Source organism: Palaemon carinicauda, chromosome 24, assembly GCF_036898095.1.
Source record: "Palaemon carinicauda isolate YSFRI2023 chromosome 24, ASM3689809v2, whole genome shotgun sequence".
Taxonomy (NCBI): Eukaryota; Metazoa; Arthropoda; class Malacostraca; order Decapoda; family Palaemonidae; genus Palaemon; species Palaemon carinicauda.
The window spans coordinates 15298775-15320944 of record NC_090748.1 but is presented as its reverse complement, the minus strand read 5'-3'; the positions used below and the strand labels follow the sequence as shown (position 1 = coordinate 15320944).

The following is a 22170-nucleotide window of genomic DNA, read 5'->3' as shown; positions in this document are numbered from 1 at the left end:
GGCGAGGAGGATCCTCTGCGGGGGACTGCAAAGACGAAGAACCGAAGAGGCGCCTCCTAACTCCCTTGTGGGGAGATGGAAGGCCTCTACGGCGAAGAGGAGGGCGAGCTTTCCGTCTGATACGTCCTCTGGGGGCAGCAGGCAGACCATCGGCAGTCCTCCGAAGAGGAGTCTCTGTTAGTGAACTCCCCCGAGGGGGAGAATCACCTGCAGGAGAGACCGTTGGACTTAGCTCCTCCCTCGAAGGATGTTCGGAGGGGGGAACTAAGTCTTCAGCTACATCAGGAACCATAGCAGGGGTTTGACCTAACTCGTCGGAAGCCCCTGCCACAACAACGTCGACGATAGAAAGAGGATCAACCTCTGCTACCGTCGGCGACTGTTTGACAGCAGCCCCCAACCTGATTATATCAAACAGTGCTTCCTTGGAGGGCGAACCCTGAAGCCCCAAGGAAGCCCAAAGCTGTAACAAATCATTGTTAGATACATTGTTATCAGAAATATCCTCCCCCGGGGGAGGAGGAGGAGCTGCCTCGCTATGGGAGGCAACTCCCTCTCCCGAACCCCGAGGTTGGTGAACGTAAGTACGGCCTACGCTACCACTTGACGGCCTCTCGGGAGAGACCGATCGAGTGGGAGCTTCGGAGGAGGTTCGGGCTACGGAAGAAGAGTCCTTGGAATTTTCTCTCTTCAAGGAAACCCCTGGAGGAGAAATATCCCTTTTGGACTTCTTCCGGCGCCGGGAAAACCTCTCCCACTGGGAGGTAGACCACTCCCTACACTCACCACATACTTTATTTCTTTCACACCGTTGGCCCCTACAAAAAGGACACAAGGTGTCAGGGTCTGTGTCCACCGCCGACATATACGTTTCGCAAGGGCGGTCAGGTAAGCTGGGACACTTCCGCATGGTAAAGGCCAACTTCCAAACACACTGTATAAAAGAAAAAGCAAAAACAAAGATCAAAGGCTGTCGAAGTAAGCGAGGGTGGGAGCAGACATGTCTGATAGTCACCCGAGCCAAAAGCAAAGTGAGCTAATCACAGGTGTGTGAGGGGGGGGAGGGGTAGCAGTAAACTCTCGTTAAAATTCTAATGGCTCGTCATTTCAGCTACGCCGAAAGTAATACCCATATTAAATAGCGTGGTTTGTACTTCAGTTACGGAACAATATTTTATTTTAATTGTTAATTAATTCTTTTGTAGCTTTCTTATTTCCCTTCCTCACTGGGCTATTTTCCTTATTGGACCACTTGGGCTTCTAATATCCTGCTTTTCCAATTAGGTTTGTAGCTTAGGAAGTAGTAGTAGTAGTAGTAGTAGTAGTAGTAGTAGTAGTAGTAGTAGTAGTAGTAGTAGTAGTAATAATAATAATAATAATCTGAAAAGAGCATCAATTCTGGGAGAAAAGCGAGAAGATCGACTCTTTTGGAGAGGTTCTTGTCCATCTGTACCTCTTTCCCTATGTGGACTAGGAGATCTCGGGAATCGATGGCCTGATTCCACTGTGATTTGAGACGCTACTGGAGGGTTCTCATTTTCAGGCATCCGTTAAGAGCTAGACGGGCCAAAGAAGATAGATGGCCGGGTAGAAGTAGCCTGCTCTGGGCTGGGAGCTCTTCTCGCCTGGGGAAGGGTTGTGCTACCTTCCTAAGCCTCTGAATTCTTTCATCTGATGGGAAAGCTTTGGGCCGTTTGGTGGTCTATTAACATACCCAGGTATACAAGTTTTTGAGAGGGGAGCAGTTGAGACTTCTCAGGATTTACCATGATCCATTGGTCTTGGCAAAACCTCAGAAGTTCGTCTCGGTGGTGAAAAAGGATCGCCGCCGAGTCTGCTAGAATCACCCAGTCGTCCAGGCATCTTAGGAGACGGATGCCGATTCTGTGAGTCAATGATGACACAAGGGCGAATACATTTGTGAACACTTAGGGTGCTGTGGAAAGACTGAAATACAGCATCTTGAACTGGTATTGCTTCTGGTTTAGCATAGATCTTAGATACTTCCTGGAAGACGCATGGATTGGGATCTGGAAGAATGCTTCCTTGAGATCCAGAGTGCACATGAAGTCCTGGGATCTTATTGCTTGTCTGACCATGTCAACTGTCTCCATCTTGAACGAGGTTTGATTGACAAACCTGTTCAAGACCGAGAGGTTGATGACAGGTCTCCAGCTTCCAGACACCTTTTTAACAAGAAAGAGTCGATTGTAGAAGCATGGAGATCTGTCGAGAACCACTTGGAGAGCGCCCTTCTCCAACATGGTCTGAACTTCTGCCAAGAGGGCTAACTCCATTGCGGATGCTTTCGCATAGGAGTTTGCTGGGATTAGATCCCAAGTTAGTGGAGGGAGAGATAGCATCAACGGGAAGCGATACCTTAAACGAATCACCTCGACCCTCCAGGGTTCGACCCTGCAGTGCTGCCACCTTAGCCAGCAGCTTTGCAGGCATCCTTCCACAGGCGGGATCGACGTCTGCCAGATCCCCTATTTTCCTTCCCTCTACAGAAAGACTTTTCGTCTTGAAAGGACTTCTTAGACACCCTTGGGCCCTGTTGTTTTGGGCCCTAGCCTTATCTGTCGGCGGTTTAGAAGCCAGCTGCTTCTTGTGTGGCAGAGTTTGGTAAGGCCTTGATATCAAGGCATTTCGGATGGGAGAGTCATGGTTTGACTTCCTTCACCTCTCTGCCACCCGCTCGACATCCTCCGACTCGAAGAGGGAACTCCTCCCAAAGGAGGAGTTTCTCAGCCTAGACACATTAGCCTGTGGGAGCTATCGATGGAACATGCCAATGATCGAGTCCCTCCTCTTCAGGATGGTGTCAGCCCAAAGGTTCACCACCTGGTGGGAGAGGAATTTGATCGCCCTGGTGCCTGACAAAAGGAAGATTTCCATCAACCTCCTCGTGGACTCCTGAGACCAGTTCTGAGACCAGATCAGTTGTCTAACCAATCCCAACCAGAAATCAAGCCACAAAGTTGCCTGCATTGCATACTTCGCAACTTTTTCCTGGTTGAGGATCTCCGAGGCCGAGTACGATACTACGAGTCCCGTTACTTTCTCAGGAGTGCCTATATTGAATGGTCTAGAGGCAAGGCCAGAAGAAGCTCATTGAAAATCTCGTAATACCTCCTCTGTGGCACATAAAGTGGCAGGAAGAGTTTAGAGGAGGCGTTGGAACGAAGGGAGAAGGAGGAACCTGTGGCCTGAGCTACTGCCTTATGTCTGGCACTCTTCAACCCCTTTGACCAGGGCAAAGCTGCACTGGCCTTCAGGGATCCCTGGGTGCCATAGACCTGGCAAGGACCGTGCCCTTTCCCTCAAGAGGGGCTGCCAATGAATCTTGCAGTCCGTTGATGGAATGAATGCAGGCTAGAACCTGACAGAAGGTGTGTTCCGACTCCTCCTGCTCTGCCTCCGAGAGCTTATGGCTAGCGGCAGCTGGCAAAAGATCGTCCTTAGAATCATAATGCTCATCCCCCTCCGAGCTCTCCTCCATAGGAGCCCAGTGTGGGTCAAAGTCGTCAGGATATACCATTGAAAGGGCAACTCCTGTTGACGTGCTAGCACAGAAGAGACTTCCCTTTGCCTCTCTCGCTGAGGTGGAGAAGCTCTTACCCAGGACTTTGGAATGGTAAACAAGTCCTTTGGTTCCCTGCGCTGCAGCAGGAATTCCTCCATAAGAGTAGGTCTTACGGCCTCCTCTGTCCTGAGAGGACGATGGTCCTTTCCGGGAGGAGGAACTACTGTACGTCAAACTGTCCTTAGGCACCACCTCAATCTGAGTGAGGTGGAAGGAGTCTGTGAAAGAGATTGCCCTGTCCTCCTTTGAGGGAGTGGCCTGATCCTTTCCTTCTTCCTCTTAGGTCTGGCCTGAGGAACCCTGAACAACAAGAGACTCCCTTGGGATTCTGGGGTGCTCTCTTCCCAGGTCCTCTTTCGAGGAGAGGGGTTTCTCCTTACAAGGAGGCACTGCTAGAGCAGAGCCTTCCGAGCCCTCCTGGGATTTGCAGGAGGAGCGCCCCCTGAAAGGAGAGCAGCCAACAAAGGAATCCTTGGGGTACCACCCAAGGATGGGGAACAGAGGATGACCCAGTCACAGCCTCCCGCATTACGTTAAATAATGTGCTCAGCCATGGGGGTTCTTTACCTCCCGATGAACTGGGAGGAGGATCCTTCAGACGGCCCGGAGCCCTGGGTTTAGGAACCCGAGAGGTTTCCTAAACTCCTTTCCTGCAGGCATTATTAGCACTGGCCTACCCTTCGGGAAGGTGCTGGGCGTTGATATGAGTGCTCTAGAGCTTCTACCAGTCTTTTGCCCTGCGAGGGTAAATGATGAGCGAAGAGCGGCAAGGTGGTGAAGGCTGTTTCGGGGCAGGTGGAGTCCCGCGAGACTGATAGAAATCTCGCCTTGCGAGAAGGTTTCCCTGGGCAGGGATACCCTCTCCCACAACCAAGAAAGGCGATGAAACCTCGTCCAAGGACAAAGGTGGAGCAGTTGGCATGACCGAGCTGACTGGCGCTACCTGACAAGAAGGAAGGTGACTGAGAAGGTTTCGCGAGGCTGGTAATTCGCGATATGCTGCTCCGTCACGTGATGCTGCAATGTCGCGCAACACAGCTAGAAACTGAGCAGAGACCGGATGACGAAATCTGAGAGTTGTCAGTGGTACAGCGAGAAAACTCTGGGTCGTGCAAACCCTGTGGTTCGGCGTAACGAGAACCCGGAGGTTCTAAGTTACTGATTCTCGAAAGATCGTAGTGACAATCAAGATCCTAGTTGCACGAGCACACAGGGTCTGCACGACAAAAACCGGAAGTTTCTGTGTCACGAAACGACGAGGGATTGTCGTGACAAAGACCCAAAGGTCCCCGAGGGTTACGAGAGCCCAGAGGCTCGGCGTAACTGGCGTCACGAGCCCGCAGCCTCAGTGCAACGCCTGTCATAAGACCACAGGCTCAGTGTAATGCCTGTCATGAGCCCGCAAGCTCAAAACGTAACGCCAGTCACAAAAGCCAAAAGGCTAAGAGTGATGATGGTAACGAGAGCCAGGAGGCTCTGCGCGACGAGTCTGAAAACTCGGTTACGAGAGCTGTAAGGCTTAACGTAATGAGGGTTATGAGAGCCAAAGGGCTCAGCGTAACAAGTGTCACAAGAGGCAGAAGTCTCAACGTATCGAGTGTCACAAGTATTGTACTTCTGTATATACTTCAAGACCAAGAAGCCTAATATGCTGTCATACAATGTAAACTGCTCCACAATAACAAAACTATTTAGAAAAGTGAGAAACTTATAAAAATGAAAAATTTGGAGATAATTTGTATTTTTCCTAACCATACAAACCTTAGCTATTTACATAGGGTTTACTTTCGGCGTAGCTGAAATGACGAGCCATTAGATTTTAACGAGGGTTAAACTACCCCCGCGCTAGTTAGCACAGGGGTAGGGGAGGGATAGCTAGCTACCCCTCCCCACACACACGCCGGTGAGCTGCCTCACTTCCCTTAGAGATAGGACTTGTCTTGGGGGACAGGGCTGGCGGGCAAATATGTGTAAATAGCTAAGGTTTGTATGGTTAGGAAAAATACAAATTATCTTTGAATTTGTCATTGGTTCCATAACCGAAATACAAACCAAGCTATTTACATAGGGTGACTTACCCTTAGGCAGCGTGGAAAGTCCCCAGCCTTACAGGCTTTGGCTTACCCGGGGACTCAGAATCCGAGTGAGCAGCACTCGAGAAAAAGAGTCCCTGCACCTCGCAAGTTTCTTGCTACGCAAGAAACGTGCGGCCTACATAAGTTGTGTGTGGAGAAATGAAGTGTGATTCGTCCTAGGAAGTTGACCTGAAGTCCTTAATATGGAATTCTAGGCTAGGACGTCCCAATACCACCTCGTCAGGGTATGGGGGACGCGACAGTATCATTCTTAATACTAGGAACACAAGGAAGCATGGTTTACCTGCAGAGGTTTGAGGTCAGCTATGCAGAGACCCAGGATGCTGCATTCCCCAAGAGAGGTGAGGATGAAGAAGGAAGTAAGGGCCAGACATACTCTTTCATTCACGCAGACTAAAACCGGGTAACAGTGCCCTCAACCTTCTGCTACTTGTCCATTAAGGAGCCTGAGGTTAGATCAGCTGTTGTGCAGCCACCACAGGGCCAATAGAAAAAGTATCGAGGCTCCTGTGGGTCACGTCCTGCAGGTAGTGGGCTGTGAAGGTCGTTTGACACTTCCAGACCCCAGCTTGTAGCACCTGCATCACAGAGAAGTTTCTCTTGAAGGCCAGGGACGTGGCGATGCCCCTGACATCATGTGCCCTAGGGCGACGTGACGGAGGAGGGTCTGGATTCAAGGCATGATGAATGGTCCGTCGAATCCAGGCTGAGATGGTATTCTTGGTGACCCTCCTCTTCGTCCTTCCCGTGCTCACAAACACAGCTTGCACGCAGGGACGGACTGCAGCTGTTCTCTTCAGATAACGTCTCAGACTTCTTACTGGGCAAGGTAGCATATGATCTGGGTCATCTGTTACGGAACGGAGACTCGTAACCCTGCAGGAGTCGAACCGTGGGTCTAGCACTCCAGGGTTCTAAGTCTTGGCAACAAACTCAGGGACGAACCTGAACGTTACCTCCCCCCATCCCCATGAATGGGCGATGTCGTATGAGAGACCATGAAGTTCACTGACTCACTTGGCCGAAGCCAGAGCGAGCAGGAATACCATCTTCCAAGTCAGGTGTTGGTCAGAGGCCTGGCGTAATGGTTCGAACGGGGGTCTCTTCAGAGCCCTGAGGACCCGAACCACGTTCCATGGAGGAGGTCTCACTTCCGACTGAGGGCAGGTAAGCTCGTAGCTTCGTATGAATAAGGAAAGTTCCAGCGAGGAGGAAATGTCTATTCCTTTCAGCCTAAAGGCTAGGCTTAAGGCTGAGCGATAGCCTTTCACCGCCGAGACCGAAAGGCGCATTTCCTCCCGCAAATACACGAGAAACTCCGCTATTGCTGGAATAGTGGTATCGAGGGGAGAGATACCCCTCCCACGACACCAACCACAGAAGACTCTCCACTTCGCCTGGTAGACCCCTGCGGATGACTTTCGCAGGTGTCAAGACATCCTTTCCGAAACTTGTTGCGAAAAGCTTCTCTCCGTGAGGAGACGCTGGATAGTCTCCAGGCGTGAAGCCGAAGCGATGCTACGGCTTTGTGGAAGATGTTGCAATGTGGTTGTCTGAGTAGCTCGTGTCCTGGGGGAAGCTCTCTCGGGAGTTCCGACAGGAGCTGCAGAAGGTCCGGGAACCATTCTGCATGATGCCATAGCGGAGCTATTAAGGTCATCGACAGGTTGACCCATAGTCTGGTCTTGTTGAGCACCCTTCTCATCAGACAGAACGGTGGGAAGGCGTAGACGTCGATGTTGTCCCACCGTTGTTGGAAGGCATCTTGCCAGAGTGCCTTGGGGTCCGGGACTGGGGAGCAGTACAGCGGAAGCTTGAAATTCAAAGCTGTCGCGAACAGGTCCACTGTCGGGGAACCCCACAAAGTCAGGACTTTGTTGGCTACTAGAGGATCCAAAGACCACTCGGTACTCACTATCTGCGAAGCTCTGCTCAGACTGTCGGCAAGCACATTCCTTTTGCCAGGAATGAAGCGAGCTGATAGACATATTGAGTGGACTTCGGTCCATCTCAGTATCTCTACTGCAAGATGGGATAGCTGTCGTGAAAAGGTACCTCCCTGCTTGTTGATATAAGCCACTACTGTGGTGTTGTCGCTCATCACCACCACGGAGTGGCCTGCCAGGGTCTGTTGGAACTGTTGAAGGGCCAGAAATACGGCCTTCATTTCTAGCAGATTGATGTGGAGGTACTTTTCTGATTCTGACCATAGGCCTGAGGCCCTCTGGTTCAGAACGTGGGCCCCCCACCCTTCTTTTGATGCGTCCGAAAACAGCATCAAATCCGGGGGAAGGACGAGAAGATCCACTCCCTTTCGAAGGTTGTCGTCGGTCAGCCACCACTGCAGGTCCGTCCATTCCGCAGGTCCTATCGAGACCAGAGAGTCCGGGGAATCGATGCCTTGATCCCACCGGGACTTGAGCCGCCACTGCAGGGATCTCATCCTGAGGCAGCCGTTGGGAACTAGACGGGCCAAGGAGGCCAGGTGACCTAAGAGACGTAACCAAGATTGGGCTGGAAGGTCTTCTCGATTGAGGAAAGGCTCTGCAACCCTCCTCAGCCTTGCTATCCTGTCGTCTGATGGAAAGGCTTTGTGGAAATTGGTGTCTAATATCATGCCTAGATATACCAGTCGTTGTGTTGGGAGCAGAGAGGACTTCTCGAGATTTACCATGATCCCTAGATCTTGGCAAATTCCCAGAAGCCTGTCTCGGTGTCGAAGAAAGGTCGACTCCGAGTCTGCCAGGATCAGCCAGTCGTCCAGATAACGGAGGAGACGGATGCCGTTCCTGTGCGCCCACGAAGATATCAGTGTGAACACTCTGGTGAACACCTGAGGTGCTGTGGAGAGACCGAAACACAGCACCTTGAACTGGTAGATCTTGCTGTCTAGGCTGAATCTTAGGTACTTCCTGGAAGACAGATGGATTGGGATCTGGAAGTACGCGTCCTTCAGATCCAGTGTGCACATGAAGTCTTGCGGTCTCACTGCAAGTCTGACCGTGTCTGCTGTCTCCATGCTGAACGAAGTTTACTTGACAAACTTGTTCAGGGCTGAGAGGTCGATGACGAGTCTCCAGCCTCCAGACGCCTTCTTTACAAGAAAGAGTCGACTGAAGAAGCCCGGGGAGCCGTCTACGACCTCCTGGAGAGCATCCTTCTTGAGCATGGTCTCAACTTCTGCCCGATCACAGAGACCGTCCAGGAATCTGCCACGTGTTGCTGCCACCTGTGCACGCAACTTTGCAGGCATCCCCCTACACGTGGACATGCAGGGGGATTGCCAATCCTAGCGTTTGCGGCCTCAGCCGCTCCTTCTAGGATTTCTGCCTCCTATGGAGGACTTTCCGCTCTTCTTGTCTTTGACAGGAAAGGGCTGCGGTTTAGACACCTTGGTCTTAGCTGCCGGAGCCTGCTTCGGTGTCCTGCGAGGCTGCTGTTGCTGTTGAGGAACTGGAGGTTTGTAGGGCCGAGATGTAAGGGCCTTCTGGAGGAGCGAATCATGACTCGTCTTCCTCCACCTCTCAGCTGTCCGTTCTATATCCTTGGGCTCAAACAGGTTTCCTCCACGCCGCTTTAGAATCGAGTTAGCCCACAGGTTAGTGACCTGGTGAGCCAAAAACTCGATGAAGCGCGTGCCGGAGAGGAGGAAGGTCTCCAGGGCCTTCCTATTGCTCTATTTGGACAAGTCCTCAGAGCGCAATAGGATGCCCAGAGACCCTAGCCAGACATCCAGCCACGAAGTGGCCTGCATGGCACACTTAGCGACTTTCTCTTGGCTTAGGATCTCCTACGCTGAGAATGTCACCTGCCGGGCATTGAGTTTCTCTAGAGAGAGACCCCTGGTGAGTTCTTCCACAGAGTGGTGGAGTGGAAGAGCTAAACAACACTCCTCCATGATCTCGAAGTACCTCCTCTGCTGAACGCGAGGAGGTGGGAGGAGCTTGTTCCCGGCAGAAGAACGGCTGGAGGAGGCGAGCTCGGAAAGCTGGCCCTCGACCTTGTTCCTGGCACTCTTCACCCCCTGGGACCATGGCAGGGCTGTACTGGCCTTGGGGGGCTTCTGAATACCATAAACTTGGTCCAGGACCGTATCCTTGCCTTCGCGGGGGGCGGTCTCGGGATCCTTAAAACTATTGAGTTGCCTCATTAGATTAAGGACCTGCCAGAAGGCATGCTCTGACTCACGCTGTTCTCCTCCTTGTGGACTGGCAGCTAAGTATCCTGTCCCCATTGGCTCTTCTTGGGGGGACACGCGGACGTTCTCCCGGGGAATGGTTGGCTCTGGACGAAACCTCGAAGATGACTTGGGTATCGTCTTTGAGTCCTTGGGCTCCCTCCTGGGAGGGATAAAGGACTCTAGCAAAGAGGTCTGTAAGGTCCCTCCTACGCGAGACGTTTCTCTTCCTTGAGGTGGGGTTCCTCCCATTGGTGCCGTGGGAGAGTGCCTCACCTCGCTGGATTCTCCTGAGGACGGGAAAGGTTCGTCCGCAGGAGAAGGAGAAAACGCCTGCAAAGGGGAAGGGGCCTTCCCGACGGACCTCTTGGGAGCCAGCTTAACCCTGGGAGAAGTTACCGCGAAATCCACTCCTCTCCTTCTCTTCAGCGGGGGCGAGGGAGCCTTTGGTTTTAGTCCCAGAACAGCGAGGGCTGGCTTCATAGCCTACACGACTGCTTTCATCAGGGAACCAAACCAAGGCTGGCGGCTGACTGACGCAGTGTCAGCGATTCCCGCTGGAGGGAAGGGGATCGGCAGATCCTTAGGAGTGGATACTACTGGGCCTGCCTGAAATGAAGAAAGGGAAGAAGAATGTTCCCTGGACCTCTCCGATGAATCTTCCTGCTCCTGGACACGTGCTCGGCGCTTACGAGATGGCAATCGCGAGGACGATCTGGAAGCACGCGGCCCCGGCAACTCGCAAGGATGGGCGCGCTGCGAAACCCGGCGGGAATCGCGTTGGCGGTCGCGCGATGGCAAAACCGCTGGGTCGCGTGTGGGCGCTGGGTCGCGCGCGGGCGCGTGGGCACGCGGGCAAGTGGACGTGCTGGCGAGGGGGCGCATGGGCGCGCAGGCGAAGGTGTGCGTGGATGCACAGGTGAGGGTGTGCGCGAGTGCCCGGGCGATCGCTGGCGATCAGGAGAGCGATGGCGCGTAGGCGATCGGTGGAGCATAGGCGAGTGTAAGCACATTGGCGAGCGATGGCGCATTGGCGAACGATGACGCGTGGGGTGAGTAGGCGACCGACTGCGCACAGGCGAGTTAGCGCGTGGGCGAGTCGGTGACCTGTGGCGATCAGACGTGTGGGCGCGTTGGCGCGCACAGGCGAAGGATCGCGCGGGCGCGTAGAAGAACGCTGGCGCGTAGGAGATCGCCGACGTGTAGGATGGCGCGCAGTAGCGCGGAGAGAAGTTGCCAACTGGGACGCAGGGCCAGGGGGCGCTGATGTGCTCGAGGGCGGGCTCAGTAGTCGACTTGTGGGCGCGCATGCACTTTAGAAGTGCGGACAGGAGAAAATGCACGGTGGTGCGTAGGCGGCGGTCGATGCGCAGGGGAACGCTGGCGAGGCAAAGGATCAATGTCCTTGCCTGCGCCCAGATCCGAAGGTCGTGGGCGCGTGGGCGAACGTTGGCACGCATCAGCAACTGGGCGCGCAGTAGTGCGCTGACGAGCAGGAGGTTGACGGCGCTCAGGAGACTGTTGACGCGCAGTGCGCTCAGCAGAGACAGAAGAGCGCTTGCGCGTAAGCAAGCAGGCGAACGCTGGCGATCAGGAGAGCGCTGGAGATCAGGAGAGCGCTGACGAGCAGGAGAGCGCTGGCGATCAGGAGAGCGCTGGCGAGAAGAGTTTGTTGACTCATCCGCAGGAGAGCGCTTGCGCACAGGAGAGCGCTGGCGAGCAGGAGAGAGCTGGCGATAAGGAGAGCGCTGGCGATCAGGAGAGCGCTGGCGATAAGGAGAGCGCTGGCGATCAGGAGAGCGCTGGCGATCAGGAGAGCGCTGGCGAGCAGGTGAGCGCTGGAGAGTAGGAGGGCGCTGGCGATCAGAAGAGCGGTGGCGCTTGCGCGCTACTGAAGGGCGCAGAGGTGAAACCTGGCGCGGAAGGGACTTACCCACATTGTGGGATAAGCCCTTCTGCCCCGAAGGGACCGGTACTTGAATTAACAAGGAGGATCTGGCAGGCGCAGGAGATCGCGAACGATCTGTGGAGAGGTCCAGTGATGTCACAGCCACGGTCTGCTCCCTCCCGACGAGAAGAATCCTTTGCAGGGGACGACGAAGATGAAGACCCGAAGAGAAGGCGCCTCTTAACTCCCTCGTAGGGAGAAGGAAGGCCTCGGCGGCGAAGAGGAGGGCGAGCCTTACGGCGAAGACGACCTCGAGGCAGGGTATCACCGTCGTCGGTCCTCCGAAGAGGAGTCTCTGTTAGTGCACTCCCCTGAGGGGGAGGAACACCCGCAGGAGAGACCGTTGGACCCAGCTTTCCCCTCGAAGGATGTTCGGAGGGGGAACCTGAGCCTTCAGCAACATCCGCAACAGCAGCAGCCGGGGTTTGACCCGACCCGTCGGACGCCTCTGCCACAACAACGTCGACAATAGCCAGAGGGTCTACCTCTGGTATTACCGGTGACTGTTGGACAAATGCCCCCAACTGGATCAGATCAAACAGGGCTTCCTTGGAGGGTGAGCCCTTAAGCCCCAAGGAAGCCCAAAGCTGGAAAAGATCATTGTTAGATACAGTTTGGTCATCAAAATCAACAAAATCAACAATGTCCTCCCCCGGAGGAGGAGGGGGAGCTGCCTCGCTATGGGAGGCAACACCCTCTCCCGAACCCCGAGATTGGGAAACAAAAGAAGGACCTACGCTACCACTCGGCGGCCTCTCGCGAGAGACCGAACAAGTGGGAGCTTCGGAGGAGGTTCGGGTAACGGAAGAAGAGTCCTTGGAGCCTTCCTTCCCCAAGGCAATCCCTGAGGGAGAACGGCCTCACTTAGAACTCTTCTTATGCCGCCAGACAAACCTCTCCCATTGGGAGGTAGGCCACTCCCTACATTCCATACAAACATTATCACTTTCACACCGTTGACCTCGACACTGCGGGCAAAGGGTGTGAGGGTCTGTATCGACCGCCGACATGAATGTTCCACAGGGACGGTCGGGTAGTCCAGGGCACTTCCGCATAATGGGAAGAAAAGGTGAAAGCCAACTTCAAACACACAACTGTAAGAAAAAGAAATGTTATTTTCATTAGTAAAATAAATTTTTGAATATACTTACCCGATAATCATGTAGCTGTCAACTCCGTTGCCCGACAGAATTCTACGGAAGGGATACGCCAGCGATCGCTATACAAGAGGGGGGTGTACTCACAAGCGCCACCTGTGGCCAGGTACTGCAGTACTTCTTGTTGACACCACTTCAATTTTTCCTCGGTCCACTGGTTCTATGGGGAGGAAGGGTGGGTCAATTAAATCATGATTATCGGGTAAGTATATTCAAAAATTTATTTTACTAATGAAAATAACATTTTTCAATATTAAACTTACCCGATAATCATGTAGCTGATTCACACCCAGGGAGGTGGGTGAAAACCAGTGTACATGTATATCAAGAAGCTAAGTATCCCGTATTTCATATTATCAGTTATTCAAAATAACAATGAAATTACAAGTACCTGGTAAGGAAGTCGACTTGAGCCATTACTCTGCCTTAAATAAGTTCGTCTTCCTTACTGAGCGCAGCGTTCCTCTTAGGAGGCTGAACAACTCTAAGGTGCTGAAGTATCAAGGGCTGCAACCCATACTAAAGGACCTCATCACAACCTTTAACCTCGGCGCTTCTCAAGAAAGAATTGACCACCCGCCAAATCAACAAGGATGTGGAAGGCTTCTTAGCCGACCGTACAACCCATAAAAAGTATTCAAGAGAAAGGTTAAAAGGTTATGGGATTATGGGAATGTAGTGGCTGAGCCCTCGCCTACTACTGCATTCGTTGCTACGAATGGTCCCAGGGTGTAGCAGTACTCGTAAAGAGACTGGACATCTTTGAGATAGAATGATGCGAACACTGACTTGCTTCTCCAATAGGTTGCATCCATAACACTCTGCAGAGAATGGCTCTGTTTGAAGGCCACTGAAGTAGCCACAGCTCCCACTTCATGTGTCCTTACCTTCAGCAAAGCAAGGTCTTCTTCCTTCAGATGAGAATGTGCTTCCCTAATCAGAAGCCTGAATAGTAAGAAACTGAGTTCTTAGAACTTGGAAAAGAAGGTTTCTTGATAGCACACCATAAGGCTTCTGATTGTCCTCGTAAAGGTTAAGACCTTTTTAGATAGTACCTAAGAGCTCTAACTGGGCAAAGTACTCTCTCCAGTTCATTCCCCACCAAGTTGGACAGGCTTGGGATCTCGAACGACTTAGGCCAAGGACGTGAAGGAAGCTCGTTTAGCAAAAACCGAGCTGCAAGGAACATGTAGCCGTTTCAGATGTGAAAACAATGATCCTGCTGAAGGCGTGGATCTCACTTACTCTTTTAGCTGTTGTCAAGCACACGAGGAAAAGAGTTTTTAAAGTGAGGTCCTAAAAAGAGGCTGATTGGAGAGGTTCAAATCTTGATGACATAAGGAACCTTAGGACCACGTCTAGATTCCAGCCTGGAGTGGACAACCGACGTTCCTTTGAGGTCTCAAAAGACCTAGGGAGGTCCTGTAGATCTTTGTTGGTGGAAAGATCCAAGCCTCTGTGGCGGAAAACCGCTGCCAACATACTTCTGTAACCCTTGATCGTAGGAGCTGAAAGGGATCTTACTTTCCTTAGATATAACAGGAAGTCAGCAATCTGGGTTACAGTGGTACTGGTTGAGGAAACTGCATTGGTCTTGTACCAGCTACGGAAGACTTCCCCTTGAGACTGATAGATTCTGAGAGTGGATGTTCTCCTTGCTTTGGCAATCACTCTGGCTGCCTCCTTAGAAAAGCCCCTAGCTCTTGAGAGTCTTTCGAAAGTCTGAAGGCAGTCAGACGAAGAGCGTGGAGGTTTGGGTGTACCTTCTTTACGTGAGGTAGACGTAGAAGGTTCACTCCTAGAGGAAGAGTCCTGGGAATGTCAACCAGCCATTGCAGTACCTCTAAGAACCATTCTCTCGCGGGCCAGAGCGGAGCCAACCAACGTCAGCCGTGTCCCTTTGCGAGAGGAGAACTTCTGAAGTACCCTGTTGACAATCTTGAACGGCGGGAATGCATACAGGTCGAGATGGAACCAATCCAGCAGAAAAGCATCCACGTGAACTGCTGCTGGGTCTGGAATCGGAGAACAATACAACAGGAGTCTCTAGGTTATCGAGGTAGCGAACAGATCTATGGTTGGCTGACCCCACAGGGCCCAAAGTCTGCTGCAAACATTCTTGTGAAGGGTCCACTCTGTGGGGATGACCTGACCCTTCCGGCTGAGGTGATCTGCCATGACATTCATACCGCCCTGAATGAACCTCGTTACCAGCGTGAGCTTTCGATCTTTAGACCAGATGAGGAGGTCCCTTGCGATCTAGAACAACTTCACGAAAGAGTCCCTCCCTGCTTGAAGATGTAAGCCAGGGCTGTGGTGTTGTCAGAGTCCACCTCCACCACTTTGTTAAGCTGGAGGGACTTGAAGTTTATCAAGGCCAGAAGAACCGCCAACAACTCCTTGCAATTGATGTGAAGTGTCCTTTGCTCCTGATTCCATGTTCCCGAGCATTCCTGTCCGTCCAAAGTCGCACCCCAGCCCGTGTCTGATGCGTCCGAGAGGAGACGGCGGTCGGGTTTCTGAACAGCCAAAGGTAGACTTCCTTGAGAAGAAAGCTGTTCTTACACCACGCGAGAGAAGACCTCCTCTCTTCGGAAACAGGAACTGAGACCGTCTCTAGCGTCATGTCCTTTATCCAGTGAGCAGCTAGATGATACTGAAGGGGGGGAGGTGGAGTCTCCCTAACACGATGAACAGGGCCAGCGATGAAAGTGTCCCTGTTAGACTCATCCACTACCTGACTGAGCATCGGTTCCTTCTCAGCATGCTCTGGATGCATTCTAGGGCTTGGAAGATCCTTGGGGCCGACGGAAAAGTCCGAAAAGCTCGACTCTGAAGATCCATACCCAGGGAGACAATGGTCTGGGATGGGACGAGCTGAGACTCCTCAAAATTGACCAGGAGGCCCAGTTCCTTGGTCAGATCCATAGTCCATCTGAGAATCTCCAGACAGCGACGACTTGTGGGAGCTCTTAAAAGCCAGTCGTCTGACGGAGCCGGACACAAGATCATGGTACTGCTGCACAGTCTGTGAACTGTCAACCATGGGGAAGCGAGGAAGTACCGTGACAACCCGAAGCTGTCTAGACTGTCTGGGTCGTACAGACAACTCCTTATCGGGTTGCTGAGGTTGCCGCACTGCGTCACAACAAGTCACTTCTGCTGGTTGTTGAACGTCTTCCCAGTGACACACTGACTCCGTAAACAAAAAATCCTCTAACAAGGACTAAGCTTGGACTGCATGTCTTGCAACACAGCTCAAGGTCTATGGGAGCAGATGTGGTAACAGACGGGGTTAGCGACTGAAGTGGAACCATTACCTTCCCTGGAAGCATGTTATGCTTAAATAAAAGTCCATAGGAGGCTACGCAGCTAAGGGCTCCTCTCCAAATGACAGAGTCCTCAAGGGAATATCAGAAGGAGGGAGAAAAGCACTTTCTCATCTACAGGGACCATATCCGAGAAAAGCTAAGTTCTCTCAGTGAGGGTTTCACTGGTGCAAAAGCAGCAGACTAGAAGGCAACGTTATGAAACTGCTTGACAGTCTAGTGAGTTGGCAACAACCAAAGATGTATGACTGAGAAGCATGCGGTAAGGTATGCAGAGCATGTTGTATGCAGAGCATGCTGTATGTAGAGCATGCTGTATGCAGAGCATGCTGTATGCAGAGCATGCTGTATGCAGAGCATGCTGTATGCAGAGCATGCTGTATGCAGAGCATGCTGTATGCAGAGCATGCTGTATGCAGAGCATGCTGTATGCAGAGCATGCTGTATGCAGAGCATGCTGTATGTAGAGCATGCTGTAAGGTAAGCAGAGCGTGTTGCATGGCGTGTAACATTTCTCAGAAATTCCATGACCAGTGCTAGAGTGAGTAATATCGCATTACTGTCCATTGAAAGTGCACGTGCCGAGGGAATTGATTTACGGCATGATAATCGTAGAATTAAGCTGCACTAAATGTACTATAATCTACTTCACCTCAGGAAAGGGAAACTCGCCCTGTTGGCAACACTGCATTACTTCATGCATGCTTGCATGGGGTTTTAATATCAACATAATATTTACCTTACATTCATAACTCATGATTCATTTTTGTTTTGAAGATATTTTTGCCATATTTGCGATTTTGTTAAAAATATATTGCAAGGAATACATATATATTTTTATATTAAGAAATACAAATAACCTCCATTATCATAATGTTTGTGTAGGCATACATGTATATGATTACAAACGCAAGTTATGAAAGTAATGAGGTGTTATTATTGTCATTTGTTATTTCCAAGTTGAATGGGAAGAGGCTCAAGTTGAAGAGAAAGTGGCAGATGCATGCCTTGAGGTGGCTGACTCATAGCATGAGGTTGCTGCCTCAAGAGTTGCGCTTGCTGTAAGGGTTGCGGATGCGCAGTAGCAGGTTCCTGAGGAACGAGTTGAGGTTCCTGAGGTGTGAGCTGCGAGAGTTGAGGTAGCGGCTGCGCAGAACGCAGTTCTTGTCTCGCTTTGAGGAGGGTTGAGGTCGCTGCAGCGAGTGCTGAGGTGGCTGCCTCATTGATGGAAGAGGTTGTCGTACCTCAAGAGATTGTTGCCTCGCTGGTGGAACCGCAAGCGGAAGCGGAGGAAGTAAGGCATAAGATTCCTGCTCCCATTGCTGAGGTTGCCTTAAGGAAGGCGGAGGTTGCTGCACACCGCTGGTAACTGGCAACTCAGTACGCTCCTGAGGAACCTCAACATCGTACGCCTGGCAGACTGGACTGCGGAGAGGCGGAGCGATCGCAGGAGGAGGTGTAACCTTCTCAGCCTGACACTCACGCATTAAGACCGCAAGCTGTGACTGCATGGACTGCAGCAAAGTCATCTTGGGGTCGGCAGACGCTAAGGTCTGCTGAGGCAAAGCCTTAACAGAAGATGAGGTCTGTTGCGGCATCACCTTACCTCTCTTAGGAGGTGTGCAGTCACCTGATGACTGCGGAGAGTCAGAGCTAACCCAATGACTGCATCCGGGTTGTTGAACTCTAGAGGTCTGGACTTTACGTTTAAGAGGTCTTGAGACCTGAGTCCAGCGTTTTCTCCCCGAAATTTCTTCTGCAGACGAGTAAAATAAGGGCTCAATCGTCTGCGGGTGGGAGTGACGGTCTCTGTAAGACACGCCCGCAACCACCGAGGATACTTCTGTGCGCCGATCAAGGCCTGCCGAACCCTTTTGCCCTTCGACATTGCTTCTCCCCTGGGCTTGAGAGCTTACAAGAGGTCCCGGACTGGGAGGACGACTGGCACGCACAGAAGTACCCTCACGCACAACACTGACACACTTTGCGCTAATCACTTATCACTTTTGAATTTCTGTTTGCACTTATTTCACTGAACTCGAAACTTTAAGTGGTTTGATCCTGAAACACGCAATTCTATCCTTCCTTAAAAGTTAGTAATTGCGAAAACAGAATTACAATGTAACAGAAAAATCTAATGAAGGATAAATAATTCAGTGGCTGGAAAGAGACTAAACACTAGATCAAATAAACTACGTTTAAAATCTCTCACCGCATAAAGCTTGAGAACAAGAATAAACTCTAGAAACGTTTACCTTCTTCCCCTAAAGAGACTAGGGAGAAGAGCAAAAACGATAACAACGTTACTCGCTTGAACGAAACGTTTATCCAGCTCTCTCTCCCTCCGTATCTCTCTCTCTCTCTCTCTCTCTCTCTCTCTTGACTTAGAACCTGAGAGAAGAGCCCAATCATATATACTCGTTAAAACATATTATTGTTAAAGGAAAAAAACTGAAAGATTTCCCAAATAAAAAGTTCCTTTATTAGAATTAAAACCATTAAGCTAAGAAAGAATGAACAAAACGCTATAAACGGTTTACTCTTACTGCAACGTGACACCGTGAAAATTCTCTCTCTATCGTAACGATAGAGCGCAAGTTGAACGTTCTGAACGTCAACAACTGCAGAGACAAAACAAAACGTTAGTTCAACTTTGAAACAGTACGAGACTATCAAAGAAATTCTTTCAAAAACATTAAAATAGCATAATATGTTAACAGGTAAAACCGAAAGACGGGCTCAATGTTAATTAACTTCGGTACAAGAAAAGACCGCCTACTATTAGGAAAGGTCGAATATAAACAAATATAAAAATTAATTTTAATAAATTTATAAAAAAAAAGGAAGTTAATCGAAGAGGTCTATAAAAGGCGGAGAGATTATAACTTTTGTATTAAGAAAGAGAGTCTATACTCTCTTAGACACCAACACTTCCGTCTAAGGGAAGGGTCGGCCATTTAAAGGTGAAAGAGAGTTCATACTCTCTTCGTCACCATAAATAATCAAATTAATTCCAAAAGCTAGCTAAGCTGATAATAAAACTTCCTGAATAGCGAAAGTTGAAATCTTAGAGCAATACTTCACCAAAAACCGTGAACAAGACTCCAAAATTTTAAGCGTATCCATGAACGTCTTGCCGGAAGCACGACAGAGGAAAAATTGAAGTGGTGTCAACAAGAAGTACTGCAGTACCTGGCCACAGGTGGCGCTTGTGAGTACACCCCCCTCTTGTATAGCGATCGCTGGCGTATCCCTTCCGTAGAATTCTGTCGGGCAACGGAGTTGACAGCTACATGATTATCGGGTAAGTTTAATATTGAAAAAAACAGAATAAGGCTGTCAAAAATGCGAGGACAAGACAGACACGTCTGTACATCGTCCGAGCCAAAAGTGAAGTGAGGCAGCTCACCGGTGTGTGTGGGGGGGAGGGGTGGCTAGCTACCCCTCCCCTACCCCCGTGCTAACTAGCGTGAGGGTAGTTTAACCCTCGTTAAAATCTAATGGCTCGTCATTTCAGCTACGCCGAAAGTAAACCCTATGTAAATAGCGTGATTTGTATTTCGGTTACGGAACAAACAGACAATATAGGGAAAGATAATGATGTTGAATGGGGAAATAAAAGTGAAAAACTCAAGTACAGTACAAAATTAAAAATTTTATTTCATTGAGATTGAATTAAAAGATACTTTTAGATAAAAACCATCAGAACCTAAAAGAGGAAATAAATGGGATGAGACCACATATCATTGGAAGAAATAACCTTGAAACACTGGGATGCGGTAATATCACTTAAAAGAGGGGGAAGTGCCGTTTCTAAGTGTGGGGGAATACAATTCAAACTATGTGGGCCCATATTCCAATAATGGCCCTATTATATCACTTTACTTAGGAGATAAACTCAAAATGGTATGACAATATTAGAGGTGCAATATCAAAGGGGATATACCTACAAATAGTGAAGCAATAGCACTCGGTAGGCCTATATAACCTTGATAGGAACCTTAAACTTGAGAATTTTCAAAGATACAAACCAATGAATGCAATGAATAAAATAAGTTCTAAATAAGTACAAAATAAAATACAAATAATTTAATTTCTTTATAAAGGTATTTTATAATAGTATCTACAAATGGATATAGAATTTTTGATATATACGATACATATACTAACTCACTCGCAATAGCGAGATCAGCCTACTAAAAACATCGGAGGGTAAGGGATGGGAGTAGGCTAGGTGGGAGGGGTTATGAGATGGATGCCTAGGCTAATTACATTAGATATCAGAATGCACGCTTGAATAAGGCAAGATCTGTAAACTTGTTTTTGTTAAAAAATTAAATTAGTGTAGCTTTAGCCATGCATTCTTTAGATACTAAAATGTTTAAAAACACAGCTTCCTAGGCACAGTCAGGTAAATGTGAATTACAAGAGGGCAAAGTTTCCGATGCGTCAGAGTAAAGCCTCCGTTAAGTCAGGGCAAAGCCTCTGATCCAAGGAACAATTAAGTAAATGGGGGTTGCTAGAGGGCATAGCCTACGATGAGTCAGGGCTAGGCATCCTAGTTCAAGGGTGTATGTATAATAGAAGCCACCTGTATGTATGATGACGGCTGACTAAGAATACAGCAGTGTAAGGGGGTTGCAGGGGGCAATAGCCCCCCATTAGGTAACTAAGTGAAGACACGGTTTGTAGGTTAGATTAGGGGGGGGAGCTTAGTTTAGTTGGTGTCCATATTCTATGCTCATCGAAGGAACTGGCCGCTGATATACAAAGGGTCCCTAGTTTGGATTAGAAGGGAATGTGAGGTTTTGACATTTACAAGATTTTCCTTGGGGTTAACCACTTGATCTAGGATTTCAGATGGTAGTGAAAGCCAGATTTAATAACACAACATATACAATGGTAAGTCCCCCACCTCCTCCTCCCTGCCCCTCCTCCAATTCGAACTAGAAAACCTCAATACAATTTTACCAACATCAAAACCTCATATTCCATTGACATACCTCTGAAAGGTTCATGAGTCAAGTTATAACAAACTTATTAGAAAAACCACAATTTACATTTGATATCGATATCAGAGAAGTAAAAGGCAAAACCTTTGCTACTTGAAATAGAACTGTCAATCAAGTGTATGTCTCATAAACCCATTCATACCCCAAAACTACTAGTCTAGTTATGAAGATTAGAATCACCCAAGATATAGACACAGAAATGTGAGCAAATATACGTAAGTAACAGCTATTTATGAGATAGTGGCAATATTTAAAAAAATAAAATGGAATGTGTAAACAAACCGAACCTGGATGTGGGCAGGTCCGTGTACATTATTGCAAACTTGATAATCGCTTCAGTCTCATATTTAACTCAAGTGACAGTTTGTCTTTACTAGACTTTTGAAGTTAAAAGATTATTACTTACTCGTGTTAACACACTGAGAAGAGTAATGTCGAAGACAAGCTTTAATTTCATGGAATATCCCTAATGTTGACAGACGCTTTGGATGGAGAAAATCGACTTTGTTTTGCTTCAGCAATGGAAACAGTGTTCTCAACTAAAAGGTTATTGATACTAACTCTCCTTAATTTGCAAAGTCTATGAATAATCATCTTTAATCAGAAGTATAAAACTATTATATATTACTTTGTTAGATTTCTTTTTTAAATCACACAATAATAGGGAATAAGTAAGTAATACTACAATTTTTATTTGTATTGGAAGCTGGTAACACTGTTGGGAGTCCTAAGCAAAATCCGTTCGTTTTTGTTTTCTTTTGTATAAGTAAAAACACAGAGCCTTCAATATCTTTAGTTTCCTTTGCTAATTCTTCTGCGACATCATAAATATGTACATCATGCACCAAAAAAAAATAAAAATAAA

General features: G+C 49.3%; 1 protein-coding gene across 2 annotated transcripts in view; it reads right to left on the bottom strand.

Moving 5' to 3' along the window:
- The window catches only part of LOC137618100 (uncharacterized), an 86837-nt gene extending 64998 nt beyond the window's left edge, over positions 1 to 21839 (bottom strand). For both annotated transcript variants that reach the window (XR_011039722.1, XM_068348086.1), the window contains exon 1: positions 21712 to 21839. The gene's annotated coding sequence lies outside the window, so the exon portion shown is untranslated. The remainder of the gene's footprint in view (positions 1 to 21711) is intronic.
- Positions 21840 to 22170: the final 331 nt, after the last annotated feature.